General features: G+C 40.0%; 1 long non-coding RNA gene across 1 annotated transcript; it reads right to left on the bottom strand.

Moving 5' to 3' along the window:
• Positions 1-14,895: 14,895 nt before the first annotated feature.
• LOC109460041 (uncharacterized) lies at positions 14,896-24,416 on the bottom strand. Its single transcript, XR_016022373.1, has 4 exons — positions 24,088-24,416; positions 23,654-23,707; positions 17,780-20,058; positions 14,896-17,549 (listed from the first exon to the last, which is right to left on the bottom strand). It is a non-coding gene; the product is annotated as an uncharacterized LOC109460041 (long non-coding RNA).
• Between the last annotated feature and the right edge of the window lie 123 nt (positions 24,417-24,539).

Genomic DNA, 24,539 nt, shown 5'->3' with positions numbered 1-24,539 from the left:
GGACCTGTAGGCTGAGTCCAAAGCACAGGTATGTTTTGTTTGCATAACAGTGTTTTAAAATTTTTTGAGCAGACATTAAAAAATACATAGACACTGAAAAAGAAAAGGCCTGATTTGGCTTCTCTTTAAAACTTGGGAGATCTGTCAACAATAGACACCCTAGATCCTCTGTTCTCTCTCTCCCCCCCACCCCTTCTACCTTCCTTCCTCCCTCCCATTCTCTCCGTTACAACACTAGTCCATTTCATTTATTTGTATTTCCTGCCTGGGCCCACTGGGACAGGAGTTTTCTACCCCAGATCACAAGTCTGGTAGTGTCTTTGTTTGGATTTCCTTTATTTACAGTACATGTTAAAAGTTTTCCTGCTTCTGAGTTTTTCTTAATGTCAATGTAACGAACGCCTTAATAGTACAAGACCAGAAAGATACTTTCTTTAAATATGTATCAATGATATAAAGAGAGGAGGTACAGATAGTGAAGGCATCAGAAGAATTGTGAATGGAAAAAACATGCAAATTAAAGAAGTTAGAAAACTTCACCAACAGACTCTGAAATCCAAGGTTCATTAAAATGAATCTGTAATTTAACAGAACTTGAATCTAATTAAGCTTCTAATCTTGAGGAACTCATTTTATGATGAACCCTCAAAATAAACTAGTTAAAAAAAAAAAAGCGTGCTCATGTAACTGAATGCGTACCATAAACTAGCTTAATGCTGGGGATGTAACGACTACAGTGAAGTTCCTGGTTTCAGATCAGAAATTCCTAAACTTGGAATCACCTTGGAAGCTTAAAAAAATAAAATGTCTAAATCCACTCATAGAGTTTAGGATTTAATTGGTGTGCAGTGTGGCCTGGACGTTGGGATTTTAAAAGTTCCCCAGGTGCTTCTAAAATGTGACAAAATTTTAGAAGCACTGCTGTAGACATTACTTTGACTATAATAAATAGTAGGGCTATTGCCTCTTAAAGCCACTGGTAGTTCTTGAGAGTAAAGCAAATCCTCCATATATCCCTGTAGCCGGAGGGAGAAGGTCTGCATACAACTCCTCCAAAAAGATGCATTATGTCCTTAAACTAAGGATTTGAGAAAAGAGGAGACCAGAAAGGCAAATCTTTTTACTGCAAAGGAAAGTGTTATCTGATCCATCAAGGCAACTTCTACAGTTCTACTTGAACTTGGACAATTCCTGAATTGAGCCTTAACAACCTCCTTTGTAAAATAGAGACAATAAGTCTTCCCTCTGAAGGTTGTTCAGAAAGTTCAATGACAAAATGTATGTAAAGCAATAGTTAGTTCTTAATAAATGGTAACTATCTTTTTTAATTCAATACTCAGCGATTATAGTTTTCCCTCAAAGCCCTAGCCAATAAATCTTAATATTAATCTCTGTCCTCTTTTACATTACACAGCACTCCAGTTTCAAATGCTTTATTTTGTATCGTTCTATAATTGTTCAATGAATGAGATCTTACTGGACAGACAAGATTTGAAGGAAAAGGAAATCAAACAAAGCATTTATCAGCAATGATAAAATCGGCTGCTTCTCACACAATTTAATGCAATATGTTGAGAGAATTGACCCCAAAATTGTCAGAAGAAACGGGCCATGAATTTTAGAATGATATCCAGAAAAATCAATGGGTCAGCTGTTGGGGAAGGGGGCTGTGGAATAGCATTTTTCCTTTTCAAAGGTTAAAATAACCCATATTTTGTGTATTACTTTTCCATTGCAGCTGTAACAAATTACCACAAACTTGGTGGCTTAAACAACACAAACTTATGACCTTACAGTTCTGTATGTTATGAAAGATAATAGAATATGCGTCCTCAAAATATGCCACTTTGGTATGTTAGTTTGAGCTGTACACAGTTGAAAAACAGCAAATGCAGCAAGAACCTTTCTCGGAACTCCCCTCATCTGTCTAAAGAAAGAATCTCCGAAAGGAACTGAATTGTCATAAATTCCCTCTCAGGAGTTTCATTAACCAGGGAAGATTGTTAACGCTGGGTAGGAAATTAGAAGTCGGCATGACACCCAGCCATACATTGTCACAAACTACCATACCTCCTATCTATTCTTCTAAGGGCCCATTCATCATTTATAAAAATCATTTACTCTCCCCTAAGACGTATATATCCCTTTTCCCCTTTCTCTATTAAGATGGTATTTAATTCTAAATTCTAAAGCACCCTCTTTGAGTTACTCATTTTTTCTGTGTATCTCCCATGGATAATTGAGGCATAGGTGTTAATAAAACTTCTGTTTTTCTCTTATTAATCTATCTTTCATTACAGGGGTGTCTCAGTGAAGAACTGAGAAAAGTAGAGGAAAAATTATTTTTCCTCCCCTACAGTTAGACATAGAACATGTCTCACTGGGCTAAGAGCAAGGTGCTGGCAGGTACATTACTTTCTGGGAACTTGAGGGGAGAATTCCTTACCTTGCCCTTTCCAGCTTCTAGGGTCCCCCCTCCTCCATCTTCAAAGCCAGCGAGGCGAAGTAGAGTCCGTCTTCATTCTGCCAACTCTCTGGTTGCCTTTTCCATACTCACATCTCCCTCTGACTCTCTCTCCTGCTTCTCTCTTCTTCTCTTCTGCTTTTAAGGATGTTTATGATTAAAATGGGCCCACCTGGGTAATCCAGGGTACCCTCTCTAGTTTATGGTTAGTTGATTAGCAATTTATTCCATCTGCTCGCTAATTCCATTTTGCCATGTGGCATAACATATTCACACAGCAGCGAACTATGGAAAGGGAAGTCAAACTACACAGCCAGTTAGGTTGCAATCTTATCTCTCAGCTCACAGTCAAAACTGACTATTACCCCAATTCCAGGGATTAGGATGTGGACAACTTTGGGCGCAGTTATTCTGCCTACCCATTTAAACTCACCCTGTGAAACTAATTAGAACCAAGAGTTTGTAAAGAAGTAGGGCCTGACGCAGACAGATTGAGATAATAATAACTAACCACTTCGGGCAAACACGAGGCAATCCTACCTCCTCTCCTCTATGCCATGGCAGACATTTCTAATCAACCAGGCATCACTGTAACCTTAGGGTCCTGCTCTGTACAACATGCTAGGTAATCGCTAGTACTGTCAATCAGACTTAGCGCACAAACTGAAATTTATTTTCCATCCTAAATCTAAACAATTGTAATGTCAAGAGACTTTCTCTCAGGGTCTTTTTTGGCATTAGGTGGTGATCTGATGTTTTTAAATTGGCAGACAAAAGGAACTCTGCTGAGCTAAATAAAGAGATCATAATAAGACAGTAAAATAAGTGAAATAATTAATTCAAGCTTGACAGAAATCTGTGTTTCTATGATTTGTAGGTAATCCATATAGTAACTAAGAAAACCTGCATTTATTACTGGCCCTGCCCACACAACACAAAGCCTTTTCTTGAGATTTGGTATAATGCATTGTTTTTCCCTACGAGGATATTTTGCTTAGAAAACTATTTGAATATATGTCTATATGTTGGTATTTTAAAGCTTTTATTATTTTAAAATAAAACACTATCATCTTTTACAAGTATAGTATACAAGTAATCCATGATCATGGTAGAGAACTTGGAGAAATCGAAGAAGAAACAAAATAAACCACACATAATTCTATCCACCAGAAATACATTCTGGTGCTTATGCTGCCAGATAATATATGTTTACATTCATTCATTCATTCAACATATTTTTATTGAGCCTCTGTGCAAGGAGGCTCAACTATTCTAGGCTTTGAGGGTACTGCATGAATAAAACAGACAAAAATCTATGCTCTCAGTGAGCTTAGCTACATACAGAAAAAAAAATTAAAACATTTTTTGAAACCAAAATGATACTATTATTGTTTGCAATTGGCTTTTTCTACAGGCTACTTTAAGTATCCCCTTCATTTCATCAGGCTTTTGTGGTTTTCCCTGTAGTCTTGACTGACCTGAAAGATGAGTACAGATTGCTACTTAGTTGGCAGTCCAGTCTGACTTCTGGTTCTATAGTCTGATGCAATGATCAGAACACTGTGAATTCTTTAGACTACAAAAGTTTACTCGGGGACTTGATGAGGACATTCTATCTTGTTCCAATGATCTATTGCTGCATAATGGGTCCCCCTAAAACTTAGTGGCTTAAAACAACAATTATTTTATTATTATTAACTCTTTTCACAATTGGAAGGCTTTCTTGGCTCAAGGGATTCAAGTCCCCCTTGGAGTCTTTTTCTCAAGCAGTCTGACAGTTTGGGGTACTGGAGTCATCTTGAAGGTGTCTTTATTCACATGGCCCATTGATTCTGGCTATTGGCTGGAATGTCAGCTGAAGTTATGGCCAGAAACATCTAGACGCAGCCTCCCACATGGTGGTTGAGTTTTAAGATCAAACGTCCCACAAATCAGAAGCTGTATCACCTTTTATGATCTAGCCTTGGAAGTCACATAGGGTCACTTCCACCATAGTAACAGCCTCCTCCGATTCCAGGAGAGGAAACATAGGTACCACTTGATAGGAGGATTATCAACATCATATTGCAAGGGTGAGATACATTGTGGTGACCATCTTTGGAGAATGCAGTCAGCATTCCTTATGCCTTTAATCTGTATGGTTTAATCAGCCTCCTTATACTTTTAATCTGTATGGTTAAAATCAGGGATAGCCAACTTCTGGGGCCACCGTAAGTTTAAAGGAAAAGTTCTGTTATTATCAATCCTCTCTAAAAATAATATGCCTCAATGATGCAGTTTAGTAAAAAAGAACTGCTGACTGAATAATTTCCCCTAGGTTTATTCTGTGGACTACATTCAAAGGATCAGTTGATGATAAAACAGCTTGATCAGGTTTTTTCCTCTTTAATTTGTACCACTCTCTCGGAGAAAGTGACACATACAAACTCTTTCCTATGTATGAAGCATGGGAAGACTCATTGTGACTAATTCTGGCCTCTAATGCTATTAAAATTATAATGTAAGTTAATCAGTGTTTAAATGTAATATTAAGAAGGTTGTTAAATGGGTTCCAGACATTTGTGGGATCTCTATGTACGTCCTTGGGAAGAAGTAAACACATTAAATTATATCAGGTTACTCTTACCAAAAAAGCCAGATAATAATTTAGAAGAATTATTTAATAAATACTTCCTAAAAGTATAGGATAAAACAAATCAATAGTTTATCCTTTTATTTCAACACTTAATGAGCACTTATGATATATCTGGTACAAATGAATACTAAGTACTCAAGGTACACGAGCTATTTAGGATACATATAAAGTAATATTAAAATGATTGGTACTACATCATTTTAATAGCACAAATAAAATTGCATTATAATAAATACCATTACAAAGAAGGATTCTATATAGCAGATATATAAATATCACAGCAGAATGCCCACAACATCAGAATGCTTTTGATCTGATCACAATACCTCTACCTGTTGTACAGTAAATACTTTTTCATGTCTCTCTTTAAAAAAAAAAAATTACAGGTTCATAATTATTTCCTGTAGAAGAGAGAGTCAAGCTGGATGGTAGCTGAAAGCCACACATTTATTTTGTCCTGATGTTAAAGAATCACTCACTTCTTCCTCAGTTGAATAAATTCTCCAATCCACAGTCTAGACGTTAATGTAAAGAAGGAAATGTTTCTCTCTTTCTGAGTTCAATCCTTTCTCCTTGTAAAATTCACCACAATGTGAAGGTGTTCGTGGTTTCTTTCAGACCTGTTTTCTAATCATGAGTTCATTAAAACTAAAGTTTTAAAATTTTGTATATTCTCTAAAGCTCATTATAATGGAAGTTGGCTACCACAATTTCCAACAACAGTGTGCATTAATTAATTGATAAAATCAACCTAAGAAATCTGAGATTCCTGTGCATGCGGTGCTCAACTCTGTGACCTTAATGGATCATTTCACTTCGGAGAGGTAAAAAAATGTGGAACGTGTTTTCAGATAGCAGACTGTCATAAACTAGCAAAGGGAAGTCCTGTTTGTTCTCTGTTTGTTTGTTTGTTGTTTCTGAAGTTTTGGTTGGTCTTGCTGGAGAAAAGGAGATCTTCCCGTCATATCAGAAGCCTGCTCGCCAGTACTGCACTGACAAAAAAAGATGGCTCTGGCAAAGCCCCATTTTCCTGAAATTACAGCTTTTGCTCCCCACTACTAAAGATGGATTAGGGAACTCACACCATCCAGGTCTTTTCCAGAAAATTCAATTTTCTTGGTTGTATCTTATGTAACACTTAAAAAGGGAGAGGAAATGATGAAAATGTTTTCTTCTTGTTCTCAGGATAGACTCAGTTCTTCCACGGGTCCATGAATGGGGATTAGACTCATTCGTGAGCTTTTTAGGGTATTTATAGATATATTTGTTTTTGTCCTTTTTAAGTTGGAATTTTAAATAATCTAGAAATATAGCTCATATAACTTGAATTTTTGCCTTAACTTTTGAGATGGTAACTACCAAAGTGTTTCAACTGTTTTTCTCCAAATACTGCAAATATATAAACTGTATAACGATACGTGAACCACTACTCTTTTTTTTTTAAGTCTTATACATTTTAGTTGTTCTTAGGTCAAACAAGCATAAGAGTCTAATAATACAAGGTTATCGTCCCTTTTGGTGATATAAAAAATTATGGAGAAGAAAGTAGTTATAATTGATTCATTCCAGTTTTCCAAATCTGTCATGAGAACTGAGGTTTCATTTCATAGGCACTGAGTACATGTATCTGGGAAATCAATTTACAAAAACCGAGTTAATGGGCCTTTTCATGATGGGCACTGGTTCGATTTCATATGTGTTCCTCTATTTGTTCATTCATTCTGCCAACATTTATGAGACTCCTATTATATTCCAAGTCTTGTGCATTAGGCTGGGAGCTCAAGATGACTGAGTCAAGAAAAAAAAAAAAAAAAATCCTGGCCCCGAGAGAGCTTAAAATCTAGCAGAGAAACAAGTCACAAAACAATAACCAGTCACAAAGCAATGTGTTTATACAGGATGCATTTACTCATTTATCCAAAAAGTATTCCAGGCACTGCACAAAGTGGTGGGGATACAGTAGAGAACCAAAAGACACCAGCTTCTTCTTACAAAATTTACTCATAGAGCTAGGCCTTAATCAAATGTAACACAGATATAAATTGAATGCTGCATAATTTAGAACTCTTTCAATTCCAAGTGACCAAAAACCCAATTCACACTGGCCTAAGCAATAAACGAAAAAAGAAAAAGGGTACTGATTGGCTCACATAGTTAAAAAGCTGATGGCTCACTGAGGCCTGGGTTGGGGGGGTTGGGGGGGGTCACCGGCACCTGCTGCCTCTCCTTACTTCAGCCCTGCTGACCTATGTTTTGGTTTTATTTCCATGTTCAAATCCAGCAATACAAGAACAGTGTTTCTCTTCTCCCCATATCCTGGGCTGACTCTGATTCATCCAAAAGAGATCACATGAACATTCCCCAAACTAATCACTCATGCGGCGAGGCAGTGGGGTGGGGAAGCGCAGGAGAATGTGGCGTTCTGATTGGCCAAGCAAGTCACATGCTCATCCTTAGAGTTGGGGGTACAGCCAATCCCAGGAGGAAACTGTGAATTGGGAGTGGGGACGAGGGGGGTCCCCAGAAGAAATTGGGGGTGTCTTGCGGTTTGGTAAGGAGGGGGAACGGACGTTGGCAGCCAAAACGCTGTAGCCACCATATCCACGGCAGTGCTCCGTGTGGTCCAGTCTCTCTGTGCCCTCCTATTCCGGGAGATAAATATACCAACCAAAATGCCACTAACAGCAAATCCTTAATGGTGCCTCTCAAACATTGTCAAAGGGGGTCCAAGTCACAGCCTACAGACACACACCTTGTTATTCTCTTTTCCCTGTCCTCTCACTCTCAATCTCTCTCGTGTCCCATGTTGCCCCAGTGCTTCTCTGCACCCCCTGTTATCCAGCCCCCATCAAAATTCCTCCACTCTTCCTCACATCCCTGCTGTCCTGCCTTCACTTATTGTACCTCAAATCCCTTTGTCTAGGTCCACTTTTCCATTACCTCTAGTATTTTTCTTCTCCAGTATGGATCTTCTAGGCTTACCTGTTTCTCAAGTTTTCCCTCCCCTGATTACCCCAAACTGCACAATCAAGTTCAGAAATTCCCTTAAGATGTGGGGGTGGGAGGAACCAAATGGCTACAGAAGATTGGAGTGTTGTAATCCGAACAGGTGAAAAACACGGTACAAATACTAACAATGTCTTTCTCCACAGCATATAATTTTAAAATGTAATAAGAATCTGGGGTGGGGGTCAGGAGAACAGTGGTGGACTTTTGAATTCAGATCTGAAGGATGAAGAAGACGGAACTAAGTGAATGGGTTTGGCAGGTGAGGAAATGTTCGGGACATTTGGACATTGGACAAGACCCTGAGCCAGGAGGAAGGTAGAAACGGTAAAGACGCAAGTGTCTTCAGAATGAAGGGAGCGTGACACAGGATGAGGCTGAGGTAATCCTCGAGCGGCGGACTGCAAAAAAGCAGATACCAATGGCCAAATAAGAGAGTTTGGCCCAAAAGGTTTGCAGCGTTTCTTTGAGTCTCAGGGGGACAAAGGAAAGTCATTTTAATAGTGTTCCTAGGCCTCAGCCTTGTAAAAGAAGAATCTCTTTAGAACATGCCATGCCTGGGTTGTTCCACTACAGCAATGTGAGTTATGTAAGTTCTCTGTGAAGAAAGCAATGAAAAGTGCGCTCAGCACAGTGTCTCTTGGCTGAACTTGTTAGACATCTTTCTGTGTGTGATACGCTCAAGTTAGAAGAGGAATCACTGCCAAGATCATTTTGCTGTTATAATCATGATTAGTTCAAGTTTCTCATCTTTCACTGCACAACTTTTTGAGAGAAATTCAGTGCTGAGAGGAGATCAAAGTTGACTTGTTTATTTGCCTAAAAATATGAGCCAAAAATACCTTGTTTATTTGTCCAAGTGTTTACTGATATGGTTGGGTTTAAATCCATCATCTCACAATTTGTTTTCTGTTTCATACATCTGTTTTTCGTTGCCTTTTTTGATATTTTTCTGTGGCTTTTTTTGGTTTTTTTTTCAGTTCAGTGTTTTTATGATTCCATTGTATTTCCTCTGATGGCTTGTTAGCTATAACCGTTTTGTTTTGTTTTAGTGGTTGATTTAGGGTTTGCGACAGACATCCTTAATCTATCATAGTCAACTTTCAAGTGATAATATACCACCATATGTAATGTAAAAACCTTGCACTAGGACACTTCTTTTTCCCACCTCCAGGCTTTTGTGCTGTTATTGTCAAATATTTTATTTCTGCAGTAGCCCCCCCCAATCCGTGAGTGATACATCCAAGACCCCCAGTGGATGCCTAAAACCACAGATAGTACTGAGCCCTGTATGTATTTTTTCCTTTACACATATGCCTATGATAAAGTCTAATTTATAAATTAGACACAATAAAAGATGAACAATAACTAAAAATAAAATAGAACGATTCTCTCAATGTACTATAATACAGGTTATGTGAATGTGGCATTGTTAAGTAAAATAAGTTACTTGAAAGTAAGCGCTGTGATACCAGGACAACCGATCTGATAACCGCAAAGGCCACTAAGGGACTAACAGGTGGGGAGTGTCTACATGGTGGAGATGCTGGACAAAGAGATGATTCACATTCTGGGTGGGACAAAGCAGAACAGCACAAGATTTCATCATGCTATTCAGAACGGCATGCAATTTAAAACTTACGAATTTTTATTTTCTGGGATTTTCCATTTAATATTTTCGGACCAAAGCTGACCGCAGGTAACTGAAACTACAGAAAGGCAAAACTGCAGATAAGTGGAAACTACGGTGCACACGTTATAAACCCTACAATACGTTGTATATGTTGCATTTTTTTTCCTGGTTAAACAACTATCTTTTACCAGATTTTAAAAGTAATGAAAGAAAAGTATTTTGTATTTATCATACCTCTCTATGTACAATTTATAGTGCTCTTTATTCCTTTAAGTAGCTCCAGATTTCTTTCTGGCATCTGCCTGAAAGACGTCTTTTTAAAATTTATTTTGGTTCAAGTATGCTATGACGAATACTTTCAGCTTTTATATGCCTGAAAGAAACTTTATTTAATTTTCATTTTTGAAAGATATTGTTCACTTGTTTTGAATTCTAGGTTGACATATATTTTTCAGTAGTTTAAAGATATTGTGCCACTGTCTTGCAGCTTGCATCATTTCCCACCAGAAATCTGCTGTCATTTTTACTCTCCCCCGTGGGCTCCCACCTCTGCCTACACTATGGTATTTTTCCCTCTGTTTTTTAGATTTTTTTCATTATCACTGTTTTAAGCAATTTGATTATGATATGCCTTGGTATATTTTTCGTGTTTCTTGTTCTGAGAGCTTGTTGACTTTCTTGGATTCGTAGTTATAGTTTTCATGAAATTTGGAGAATTTCTAGTCATTAGTTCTTGAAATACTCTTTCTCTCTCTTTCTTTCAGAGACTGTTAGCACATGTATTAGGTCATTTGAAGTTGCCCTGCATCTTGCTAATGCTGTACTTATTATTTTGTTTTTTTCAGTCTCTTTTTCTCTGAGTTTCATTTTGGATAGTTTCTATTGCTATGTCTTTAATTTATTTAATCTTTTATCCTGTTGAGTCTAACAGATTGCAGTTTTCACCTTAGACACTATATCTTTTATCTCTAAAAGTTCACTTTGGGCCTTTTAAATATTTTCCTTGTCTCTGCTCAACATGTTCAAGCATTTCTTTACTGTATCATATGAACTCATGGAATACAGTTATAACTGGTTTACTGTTCTTATGTAGTAATTTTATTATCTGTGTCATTTCTGGATCTGTTCTATTGATTGACTTTTTTTTCTCCCCGTTATGGATTGTATATCCCTGCTTCCTTGCATACCAAGTCATTGTGAATTTTCCTGTCAATATCCTAGAGCTTTGTTCTAGAATTCAGTTTTGTTATTTGAAAATAGTTTGATCCTCTCAAGGCTTGCTTTTAAGTTTTCTTTGTCAGGAGAGAGCAGCCTGTAATTGAGGGGTAAATTTGCCCCACTACAAAGGTAATATCCCCTGAGGATTCTACCCATGCTCTGTGAATTAGAAGGTTCTTCCTCTCTGGCTGGTGGAACACAGCCATGCCTAGTGGGCCCTGTGTTTGCTGTAGGGATTGTTTCCTCTGCTGCCTTCGGGCAGATCTTTCCATTGCCTCAGGTAGTTTCTTCACACTCATGCTGATCAGCATTCCACTGAAGATTTGAAGGGGACCCTCTGTAGCTCTCTGGATCTTCCTCTATGTAGCTTTCTATTACCTGGTACTCAGCCCTAAAAATTCTCAGCACCTTGGTCTCTTTGAACTCCCAACTCCATCTTCTTAACTGGCCTGGCCCTGGTTTGGATCCCTCCCCCTTACTTCAACCTGGAAACTATCTCTAGGCAGTAAACTGGAACAGCCATAGGGGTTGTTTCATTTGTTTTCCACTTCTCGGGATGACTGTCCTGAGCTGCCTCATGTCTAGTGTCTGAGAACCATTGTTTGATAGATTTTGTCTAGTTTTTCAGTTGTTTCAGGTAGGAGAATAAATCTGGTCTCTGTTAACACATCTGAGCTGAAAGCAGAAGTCTTAAACTGTGTTAAACAGGTGCTTCTTAAAGTTTAGTGTGCACCAGAATTAATTGGGAGGCTTGTTCAAATCCAGATAGCTGGACACTCCCCCAGAATTTCTAAGTAGGTATGGGACCTGAAAATTTGCATTTCTAACAAGTTCTGAGATGATGCTAAAGCCACTAATCCAGGAACCACACATTGAGAACCACTGTATTAAACTATTCAATTAAGAATATTCCTTAATTGAATTAAGAATATTTCTTAATTCTTGCATGATGTTCATCTGCAAATCAGCAATACAGTGTGAACCACACTGATAATTAAGACCAAACCTGTCAGTCATAGAAATACAATCATAAGCACTTACATATTGTTGTTTGTATCCACTGGGAGACACATACAACAAGAACTCAAAAGCTGCTCATGCCTTCTTATCTGATACATTGAGGAAGTAAACTCCATAGAAATTATGTTGACAAAACTTTCCCAAATGATATTCCTTAGAACAGTAGTACTCTATGAGTTCTTAATCGGTGCTTTGATGAAAGAAATTAAAAGAAGAAAAAAGAGTTAGAGGTGGAGATGGAAGTGATATTTAAAAGGAGGCTCTTAGCAAGAAAATAGAAGTTTGGGGATACATTTTAAAGGTGGTCTCCTAGTTTGGCAGGGACTTGGAATCCTCAGGCAAATAAATTCATCCTGTAATCTGCATAAAAAAGTGATTCATGAACTGTTTAGTGAGAAGTAAAACTTAGCAAAATCAAACATTACTCATGCAGTTGCTGATTGAAATTAACTCGAGAGAACGCCAAAAGGCTGGGCGGGTGTTTCTGTAAAGCCACAGAAGGTGAAGACACTCATACAGTAAATAAAGTTTGCTTCTAGAATTGAAAGAGGAACTTTTCTTTGCATATCATGAGGTTAACAAGGGAGGTGTGGCCTTATCAGACCACATTCCAAGGAAATAAAATATGTTTCATCCTAACCTAAAGACCTCACAGAAGAAAGTATCTGAGAAATAAATTTCATGTCTCTGGACGTGCAGAAAGTTGTAGAGTAAAAAATGTGCTGCTACTCACAATGATTCTTTTATAAGAACCTAAACTCAAGTTCTCCTATTATCCCTTTCACACTCTTCTTAGGGATTTTCCCCCACAATTAAATCAGTGTTACCCATCATCTACTAAGTGCCAGGTGGTATGACAGTTCGGGGAGTTTTAAATGTAAGAAGACCGGTGCCCTCCCTACCTGTAAGGAGCTCATAGCACTCACCTGATTCACCTCCTATTCTCCCAAGTGTGGAGGTCTGCTGAACAACTGCAACCTTACTGATCTGTACCCATGTTTCAATGCTCCCTAATAAAATGTCAACACCACACGGGCAGGTGTTTGATCTGTTTTGCTCATTGTCGTGCGGGGGACCTTGCTCGCTGCGCCATTTGTCGTGCAGGGCAGCCTGCAGGGTCTCTGGTCCCGCTCCCCACATAAGAACACAGGACATGGCTAGGCCAAAAAGGAACACCCATGGAGCCATAGGTAGGGGAGTCATACCACTGTACTCTCACAGGTAGCTGGATCCACACGACCCGCAACCTGCCGTCTGCTTCTCTGCCTGCCAACCAACCGACTCTCTAAGCAACACAGCTGCGGCAGTTATATCAGGGGCTAATTGGCTAACTGGTAACAGCTGATGGTCAATTAGCCACAGCTGATGGCCATCTACTACCCGAGCCAGCACCTTTCCACATGAGGCCAAGAGCCTGGAAACTGCTCTCTGAGACTCTGTCCCCACACTCATCTTTGTATTGTAGAATACACATTTACTGATTAAATGAATATTACTTATAAAAGTTTGAAAACAATCTAGACATTTAAAAATAGGGGAATAGCTAAGCAAAGAGGATGCAATGAAATATTAGGCAGCAATAAAAATAAAAATAAACTTATTAAATGCACAAGCTGGCCACTGACAAAAATGACCCCTATTTGTATGACTTCACTGAGACTCATTACCTGAATGAGCAGGCGAAATCCACCAAAGAATTAGGTGATCACGTAACCAACTTGTGCAAGTTGGGGGTTCCTGAATCTGGCACAATGATCTGGCAGAGTATCTCCTTGACAAGCACACGCTAGGAGACAGTGATAATGAAAGCTAAGCCTTAGGCTGGCTTTCCATAGCTATGGGTGTGACTTCCGTGGTTATTTAAAGCAGTGCATGCATGCTGGGGTTACCTTTACCTTTTCTATTAATTATGCCAAAAGATCTGCTAAAATTCTTTCTTTTGTATCTGTGAGGACAGAGCCAGGAGTGCAGTTTCCAGGCTCTCTCCCTCACAAGGAAAGGTGCTGACTCAGGTAGTAAATGGCCATCAGCTGTGACTGGATGGCCATCAGCTGTGGCTAGTTGGCCATCAGCTGTAACCAGTGAGCCATTGGCCACTAATATAACTGCTGTGGCTATGCTAGCAGAAAAATGGGGGCTAGCAAGAAGGTGGTGGCTGAGCTAGCAAGGGCGGATTGCAGCTAGCAAGTGAGGTCGGTTGCCAGGGAGAAGTGGATGGCAGATTTCAGATAGTGTGGCTCCTGCTTCCTGTGTTTCCAACTGTCACGTGGGGCGGCCTGCGGTGTCTCAGCTCCCACTCCCCACATGAGAACGCAGGATATGGCTAGGCCAAAAAGGAACACCCACGGAGCCATAGGTAGGGGAGTCATACCACTATAGTCTCACTGGAGGCTGGATTCACATGACATGCGACCTGCTGTCCGCTTTTCTGCCTGCCAACCGACCGACTCCACTCGACTCACTCACCAGCACAGCCGCGACAGTTATATCAGTGGCCAATTGGCTAACCGGCTACAGCCGATGGCCATCTACTACCTGAGCCAGCACCTTTCCACGTGAGGCCGAGAGCCTGGAAACTGCTCTCTGGGGCTCTGTCCCCACACCAACCCAGCTGCCAGTGAGAATATAGTGGTATGACTCCCCTATCTATGGCTCCTGGGGTGTTCCTTTTTGGCCTCACCGTGTCATGCGTTCTTATGTGGGGAGCAGGACCAGAGACCCCGCCTGACACCCTACATGACAGTATCATTCTTTCAAATAAAGTATTTTGGTACCCACTACCTCCCACCAAAAAAAAAAAAAAAAAAAAAAAAGGATTAAATTATGTCAAGAAGGAAAAACTAATAAAATTGAATTATACCAAATGTATTAGTTATCTAAGGCATCCTGAACTTTACCTTCTCCAGGTCTGTGCTCCAACTATCCCCTATGTTTGGAGTGGCTTTTCTTTGCCTGTATCTGTTGATGTCTTACCTCTTTAAGGCTCAGTTGTAGCATCACACCCTCCATGAAGTATCAAGACTTCCACATCCTTCCATCCTCTGAAATGACCGCCTAGAAAATGCTGATAATTCTCACCCACATGGCTCTAGCTTTATCTTCACGTTTGCAGGTGAACTTCCAAATGCTAGTAGCAGCATGTCTTTGGTTGAGAACGTCCTCCAAACCCGGTGAAGGCTGCTCTGCCCACTTGCTTGGCAGGCCGGCGTGCTGGAGCAGTAACCCCTCCAGAAAAGCCCCTGCTCCACGATGGAGGCAAGTTGGTTGTTTTAGTCTGCTCAGGCTGCCGTAATAAAATATCATAGACTGGGGGGCTTAAACCACAGAAATTCACTTCTCATAGTTCTGGAGACGAGGAAGCCCAAAATCAAGGTGCAGGCTGCTTCAGTTCTTGGTCAGCTCTCTCCCTGGTTTGCAGACAGTACTGTAGTCTTCTTGCTGTGTCCTTATATGAGGGAGAGACAGAGAAAGCTCCCAGGTGTCTTTTCTTATAAGGGAACTCATCCTATCATGAGGACCCCACCTTCATGACCACATCTAAACCTAATTATCTTCCGAAGGCCCTATGTCCCAATACCATCCATGAAGTCTTGATACTTCATGGAGGGTGTGAAGGCCCTATGTCCCAATACCATCACATTGGGGGTGAAGACTTCAATATATGAATTTTGCAGGGACACAACATTCAGTCCATGACATTGGTGAATAGTCAGCTCCTCTGCTCCTTGGGTGGAGTACCTCTGAGGTTGTATCCATAGCATTTCCCTGTTTCCCCAGAGTCTTAAGCTTCCATTGCCCACAGTGGTGACTGGCTTGATAATGCATCTTATGTCACCCACCTTCTTTCATGTTTTACTTCTTCACTCACCTTGCTTCCTACACCTTCTGAAGAACACTCCCTGTTCTTGCATCCTTGTATCAGGGTATGCTCCCCATCTGGGCTCCTGGGTTTCTGTACTGTAACATGTCTCACTTTATGCTCTTTATTGCAGAGTTTTATGAATGCCTTGGCTCTCGTAACTAAACTGTAAACTCTTTGAGAACAGAAACCTCTTTAAATGCTATATCCCCCAAAGCCTAACAAAGTACCTTGCATATAGCAGGTGCCTTTAAAAAACTAGATTAATTAACAGTATTAATCAAACTGAGGGTTTTTAAAAGAAAGGCACTATAGAAATCTAACACCTAATCAGTTCATAGCATTCTCTGGGGCACTAAGTAAATCAAATTATTTAAGCAATGTGTTCATGAATCACAATTATTGATTTAGAAATCTCATAAGCTGTTTGAAGTTCAAAGTGAGTCTTCAAATTTAAGCAACAGATTGAGTATTTTACTATTTCCTGGTTAAAAAAAGTCAGCACCATCAAGGGAATTAGAGAGGACATGATTTGAATTGAGTCCCTATTTTTTAACATAGCATTCAAAACCCCACATTGTTTGGCTCTCACCTCTTTCCAGATTTACCTTTCATTCTGTTTCACCACTGCTGTATATAAGTTGTGTGATTTTCATGCACATGATGTGTGGTTTAAATTTACTTTTGCTTGTTAACAAAATTGCATAATACCACAGATCTCACTTCATAAGAAAAATTTTCATTGTTTTAAAATGGGTAATGAGAGACATATGAGGACGAAAAGAAAACAACTCCTCCAGACAATGCTTCTTCAGACCCCACTTTTGCTTCCCTGTCATTATTATATTGTCTATGAGTCTTCATTAAGAAATTGATTCAAATACGTAGAAATTTGATAACACTATCTAAATTGGAATAATGATTTAAATGCCCTTCAAAGTTATTTCCAAGGTGAATTCTGTGGCCTGTATCTTGAAGACAGATACCGTGTTTCCCCGAAAATAAGACCTAGGCTGACCATCAGCTCTAATGTGTCTTTTGGAGCAAACAATAATATAAGACCTGGTCTTATATTACAATAAAAGGGCTAGGTCTTATTTTAAGGGAAACAGGGTAGCAACAAGACACAAAATGGCAGACACTATCTATATGTCACACAGAATTATAGAAACATAAACAGTAAGCATCATTCTTTTAAGAAATTATACAAGTCATACTTGTTCATGGTAGAAATATCAATCAATACAGAGAAACAAAAAGCATATAATTCCAATCAAAGCAAAACACTACTAAAATTTTAGTGTATACCCTTTTAGACTTTTTTGTGTAGCATTTTACATACATATATATGAAAGGGCTCATGGTGTGCATATGTTTCCCCCCCCTCTTTTTGCACTCAGCAATGTAACAAAATGTGGCATACACTACACACAGGCTCACTTCACACCCACTCACACTTCTGACATGGCTTCCTATCTTCCAGAGGCTAGAAAGCTAAACACTTCCAGGACTCCCTCACAGCTTGGGTTCTACATGTTACCGAGTTTCCACTAAGCTCTGATGAAGATCTGGAAGGCAAGTGAGTAACGTGAGTTGATGGCGATGATTAGGGACAGCAGATCTTCTGGTAGCTGAAGTAGAAAGTCCTCTGTTGGGGTCTCACATAGTAGATGTGGAGAGTCAGGCATGGGCAGCAGTGCGGTCTCCTGTAAAACTGTGCCATACTTGGGTCAGGCATTAATCCTGGCTTTATAACAGTATTTGCTTCCCTGCTCCCCTCGGAAATTCTGTTATCTGCAACTGAACACCCTAATGAATACATGCGAATACCTTTCCATATCAAAAAATATATGATTATAATATCATATAATTTTAGAGCTAAATGGGACCTAGGCAATCAGCTGGACTTAGGAAAATTAAGCTCAAAGAAGTTAAATAACTCACCAGTCTTCAGATGGGTAGTGGTGGGGCAAGACCACATGCAAGTCTCCTCATTCTCACTCTGTATAAGGAATTTACTCCATCCTTGACTCCCAATGAGTAGATGGAACAAAAATGGCTGTCCCTAGTTAAACTTGTAGTGTTTTCTCTGTTGCATAATGTGCTCATCCATCATCTGGCAGGCTTTAGCCCAAAGAGAATAGTTAGAGTGTGATGCCTTTTCAATGTGTTTGCTTTCTCGTTATATCTACCTCCCCCAGCACAGGCCCCATCCCGACCTGCTCCCCTGGTTGAATACCAGCTAGGCTTACTCGCGATACCACTTCTCATCATAGCCTTCCCTCCAGTCAGTGATGGTGTGGTTTTATGCAAAGGTTTATGTTTGGTTTGCCTTACTGAAGACTTGCTCCCAAGGGGCCAGCAGCCTTTAGTCCTGTCAAGCAAAGGTACTTTTTTTGATCTTCTAGCATGACAGGAAAGAGTCACTGTTGAAAGGCCCCATTCAGTAATTAAAGACTGTGAGGTTTGAAACCTGACTGGATCTGAAGCCCCGTTCTGCCACATACTAGCTATGTGGCTGTGGGCCAAGTTACTTGATTTCCATGAGTCTCACTTTGCTCATCTGTAAAATGGAAAAAAAGATAATGACCTTACAAGGCTGTTGTTTGGACCAGAAGAAATATTCCTATAATGTCTGACACGCAAGGAACACTCACTGAATACTTATTGTTATTGGGTTGCAATATATGCTGTTGGCTTGAAGAATTGCCAATGGTGTGAACTTTGGCTCTTCCCCATTTATAATTTTATAGCTGAATGTGGACAGGAGAGTAAGATCATTCCAGAGTAGCCAATGCCCTTTCACAGAGGACTCAGATGGTTTTGCAAGCCCGTATATATTTGAGCTCATACCCAGCCATTAACAAGTCAGTGGAGTTTGGCTCTGCTGTAGCACTTCAAGTCTTCTATTGAAGTGAACATAGGGACAAATAAATCAAAGGCTTGAGTCTTTTAACACATGACATTATTTAAGAATTAGGAATGGGAATTAGGTATTCCCACAATCTTTTTGGAACAGTGTAAGTCAATAAAGTTTAAAGTAAAATCTAAGTCAGCTGTCTTTATAAACATATAAATATAGAATTTATAGGAGCTATTATTTTTTTAAAAGTATTAACGTTTTTTCTGTAGCTCAACACTTTTCTTATGAGGTGAGAGCTGCAGAAAATGACAGTTTTTATTTTTTTTACAAGAAAAGGTTCATTTTACAAATGAATTTAATCCCATCTGTGAGGATTACACAAAATCCTGGCAGGCATATGCCATCAATAATTAAGGGCCTATCAATTATAACATTGTACATTGTTTCCAAAATCCTGTTAACCTGCCTTACATCATTTTTTGGGAGAGCATTTTATATGTATAGTGTTTTAATTGGAAATTTTTGTGAAGGTTTCTCTGGAGCTTTGTTCAACCCAAATGCTAATTTTTAAATCCCAAATTAGACTCGTTTTCTAGTCTTTTTCTGAACAGGGGGAAAATAAAAATTGTTTGATAAGCCCTAATACAAATTCAAAAATTTTTCTTGATATTTGATGGATAAATTTATACATATTTTTATATAATCCATAGCAAGAAAAAAATTCTATGTAAAAATTAGAATATATGTATTTTATTTTCTTGGAAGTGTCTTGTATTTATCATGAGTGAGAGAATAAAAATTATTTAATGTACCCTCTAGTATGCTCTGTTCTTCATATTACAGTTTTTTGGGGAAAGAAATAAGTTTCCTAGTGGTTGTGGCTTTGAAAATCTATTTCCATTGTCACCCCAATAAATTTAATAAATAAAAAAAAGAAAAGAAAATCTATTTCCATTTCTCAGCAGAATTTCTTAAGACAAAAGTTAACCTTTCTTACAAAATTCCATTCTGTGCATGTACATACAATTATATACCTATTTATTCAATGTTGTCCCATAACCAAGAAGCCAAGTTAGGGAAAAGACTGAAAAATGGAAACTGGTTTGGGAATTAGGGGCTCTCTGATGACCACAGTGAGAGGCTCAGGATCTCTTACAAGGTTGTAGCCAAGGTGTCAGCCAGAGCTGGAGTCTCTTTTCAAGGCTTGACCGGACAGTAGACTCTCCTTCCAGGCTCGCTCAGGTTTTTGTTGGCGGAAGGCTTCAACTCCCCTGGGGCTGTTGGCTGGAGGCCCCAGTTTCTCATCATATGAGCCTCCACAGATGGCTTGAGTATACTTCTGACATGGCAGCTGGCTTCCCTAGAGCAAGTGATGGGGGTTGGGGAAGAGAGAGAGAAAGAGAGGAGTAGGTATGGGGAAGAACCAGGAGGAAGTCACAATGCCTGTTTTGACTTAGTCTTAAAATCATACGCTTCATTCTGTCTTCTAGAAATGAGGCACTAAACCCAGCACACAGTCAAGGGGAGGGGACTTAAAGTCCCCTGATGAAGAAACAAGTATCAAAGACTCTGTGGACATAGTTTTTATACCACCCCAGTCAATTGGGAATCTTAACTGTAAGGGACAGAAGAATCCATCTCAAAATGGAATAAACAAGAATGGGAATTCATTTGCTTCCAAATGAAAAGCTCCTACAGGTAGACAGACTTTGTGAGGAGTTTGTTCAGAGCTCTGGCTGCATTTTTCTGTCCTCTCTGTGTTGAATCATCCTCAGGCTGTCTTCCTACCAGCAAAAATGACTGTAGCAACTCCAGCCTGATATATGCACACAGCACCTTCCAGAGCAAGTGAGCATGGCTCTGCCTCAGCACCCCAGCAGAGTTCAGAGAGTCACTCTGATTGGATGGGTTCAGGTCACATGACCCCACCACCCAATCCAAACCAGGGGTCGGAAGGCCTTGATTGGTTCCAGGGCTCCGGCCCTGAACCAGGGCTATGGAACCTCTGAAACCAAATGGAGGAGTACCTCCACAGCCCTGCTTCAGGGCCGGAGCACTGGAACCAACCAAGGCCTTCCAACCCCAAACAGAAACCTGGTCCTCTAGGAAAGGAGGAATGGATGCTGGAGAGGCAACCACAAATGCCTACTACAAAAGTCAGTGAAGTTTTCTCAGCTTTTTTTTAATATGGGATTGGCAGCATTTTTTTAACTGGAAAGGAAGGAAGAATTAGAGACAGAGAAATAGAAGAGCAAGGGCATGTAACTAGGAATGCCAAAGAAGTGGATCAAAGCACAAGCAGAGTGGGTATTCTGGGTTGCAGATACCCAGTGGATATTCCCAGAGCTGGAGAACCACCCATTCCACTGAGATCAAGGACAGCAAGTGTAAACACAGGAGACAATAGAGATGCTTACAGGCAAAGTGGAGGAAGGTGGAGGAAAAGTTGGTTGGTGGTTGTGAATGCAAATGAAGGAGAAAGTGATGTTACCAACTGCAAATAAGGGAGAAAAGTGAAATAGGTCATTTAAGAGATTGAGTAAGATGGATGGGATAGACTATCTTGGAGTTTCAAATTTTTTCATACTAGTGGAGCTGGAAAAATTGCTGTAAGAAGAAAGCATAAGCAGAGCTAGAAAAGCTAGGAAGCTCTAGTAGAAACAAATAATGCTGTAACAAGGTCACACTAAAGGCAATAGTAATCATTGGAGAAAAGGGTTAAGAAAAGAAATGATGCAATTTATAAGGAAGTGAGAGTTTAAACAAGTTGAAAAAAAAAACTATGGCAAATATCAAGAATAAAATACTTTAATCCACCTTTCAAATTTTAAGCATATATAACTTAACATTATTCTTTTCTGTGCCAGAAAATGTATCACAGAGTATTAGCGTAGAGTATGAGCAATTTTTAATTCCTACCACTGCTACTAAATCTTGGCTAAGAAATAAGTTGGAACAGCTGCTTGTTTTATTATTATTATTATATAAACTGTGTAGATTAGCAAAGTGAGAATTAATTTTTTTTCCTTTATTTAACATATACTAAAAAATTCCTCTCCACCATATCCTCACTGGCTTCTAGGCAGGATTTCTTGCCCTAAAATAAAATAAAGAGGCCCTATGTTTATATTCATACTCATCTGGTTCAGGGTTTGGTTAAGACAAAGTAGCATGCAATAAAAATATTAAAAATATTTGAAAAATCTGAACTTGGAACATAAGGTCATGAAGAAAGGCAACCTTGGTTCACCTTGCCTTAGGACAGTGACCTTGAGAAGACTGATTCGAAATTGGTTAATGGATTCCAGAGAATGAAGGCGTTGTTATAAGTATAATGGGGATTTTGGGGGAAAAAGAAATTGGTGGACACATTTAACTTTTAATTTTGCCTTTTATAAGGTTGAAGTCAAACAGATGAGGACCACATGGAATTAAGAAGGGCTTATTCTTCTCCAAGAAGGCAAATTTCTCCCACTAGTTCTTCCCTAGGCACACAATTTACTTTCTACTGGAAGGTTCTTAATTATTTTGGAAAACACTTAATACCCTGTAAATCCCCAAGCCTTTAGCAGGCAACATAAGATGAATGCTGGGAAAAACAGTTTCTATTTATTTCTCAAGGCAGAAAAGGACATCAAGATATCCTTGCTTAACAGAACAACCATCATCTACTAAGTATTTACCATGTGTCAGGTAAATGCTTGGCATTTTACAGACACCATCTGATTTAATCCTCTTAACAATCCTACAGGGTGTGTACTATCTTCTAGTAAAGAAACATGTGCAAAAAAAGTCAAGTATTGGCTAAACTCACAGAGCTAGTAGGTGGCAGAGTTGTGTGTTGAAACCATGTCTGTTTGATTACAAAGCCCACACTCTTTCTTTTGCACCACTCTGTCTAAATAAACGAAAAGAATTTCTTAACATTTATAACAAAGAGAATCAACAGTTTAAAGAAATGTTTACAGAAAAGGGAAATAGAATACTTTTTAAAATATTGACAACTAAATACAAATACAGATTTATTTAAAATCAAATGTACGTTATTCCCAGACTCCCTGTAAGATATAGTAAGACAAATACAGATAGGGACAGATAGCAGAAATACTTTTAGGTCAGAAGTAAGCCCAACTTCAAATGATAGGACATGGCTATGGAATGTAGAAACAACGTGGGCTTGAGAGAAAGCAAACAGGTCAGGTCCTGGAGGCATGAAGAACCCAAGGGCAGGAGAGAAAGGACAATGGTTTGCCGAAAACCAGTCTGGCAGTGACATTCACTGATACAGTTTCGTTCAGTAGAAATACTACATAAACCTAAGCAAGAAAAAAATAAGTACTGTAAGCAGCAAAGCTGAAGTGAATGTAGAATCTGAAGGACGGACTTTTCATGTCAGCCCCAGGAGTCAAATCATTTTTACATGAGCTGATACCGTATCATGAAAATACAGATTGCCCATATTTAGAAAAGCTCACAGCAGGAAGGAATATTTCCAGACTCCTGCCACAATATCAGGAGATGTCAATCACCACTGTGTGATTTTGCACAGTACTTGGGAGACAGAGAATAATGCTGCTATTATAATGAGTTTATCCTGGACTGGCCCCAACATATGAAATAAAACAATACTATTATAAGCTTGTTCTACACTTTGTCATGCAGATATATACCAGGGCGGTGGTTCTCAACCACTGCCCTCCGCCCCCTCCATAAGAGGACATTTGGCATGTCTGAGAGCTTTTGATTGTTTCAAGGGGAGCGAGGGGGTGCTACTGGCAGCTAGTGAGTGGAGGCATCCTACAATGCAGGGAAGAGGCTCCCACAACAAAGAATTACCAAGCCCCAAACGTCAATAGTGTGGAGATTGGGAAGCAAGCTCTGGACCAGAGGAGGCTATTGCATTTGTGGCCTGAGGGATAGTTTTGCTCCCCCTCTTTTTTGAGCTCCCCACTCACCCAAACATCAATTCTCAGGGAGCATCGCTTGTGGCACAAAGGTCATCCATAGGCCTAGAGCGTGAACCAGATAGAGATGGCATTGTTTAGTATTCTTTTCATTTAAAACAACAATTATCGTGTATCTCAGGTCCCTTAATGTCACTGGCATCCCCGGACTTTTCTGACATCAACAAACCTAAACCTACGCGCACTTTGGCGCCGGGTTTTCTGGCTGGGTTTAGGTTTCTTCCCCCACAGCAACATGTGCAGCCGTGCCCTCGTGGTGGGAAAAGCAAAACACTTGGGGAATGAGGCGTTTTCGTAACGTCATTTATTTAGTCTAGATGAGAAATTTTGCTCTTTAAGAACAGGAAGGTTTCAGATTCCCAGAAGCTGGAAATCGAACCAGAGAATATTTGTCTACTGGGGAAGTTAATCACGTTTTTACTTACAAGGATAAGGCAAGGGAGAGGGTGGTGGAAAGCCCCGATTTGGCAGATTTTCTGTTGCGGGAGCCTTTTAGACCTTGCATGGTTCCCTCCTGAAGGAGAACTGGCGCCGGCCGTGGAAAGGGTACGTCGCAGGGCGGCGGGGGCTACTTCCCGACGGCACCGTCCCCGCGGCCCGCCTTCTGCACGGCAAGGAAGTCTCCTTTTCTAACTCCTACTTACTACTGGAAACTGTCGGGTCCCCACGGGGGGAGAGGGGTAAGGCCGGCGGGAGCGGTCCCTGGACGTGGGAAGTGGTCGGGTGGGCGGGAAGCAGCAGGAAGAGGCGGGATTCCTGCCTTTTGTCTCTGGGTCTTCAAACTGTAAGCAGGGGGGCCCAGACGCCCACCCTCCTGCCAGATGCCCCCAGCACTCCAGAGCCGGTCCCGGAATTCGCCGGGCGCGCGGGGGGGGAG

The sequence above is a fragment of the Rhinolophus sinicus genome, chromosome 1 (genome assembly GCF_057876585.1).
Source record: "Rhinolophus sinicus isolate RSI-liver-muscle chromosome 1, RSI-T2T, whole genome shotgun sequence".
NCBI lineage: Eukaryota > Metazoa > Chordata > Mammalia > Chiroptera > Rhinolophidae > Rhinolophus > Rhinolophus sinicus.
The sequence above is the reverse complement of the archived record's forward strand: the minus strand, read 5'-3'. Positions and strand labels throughout refer to the sequence as shown.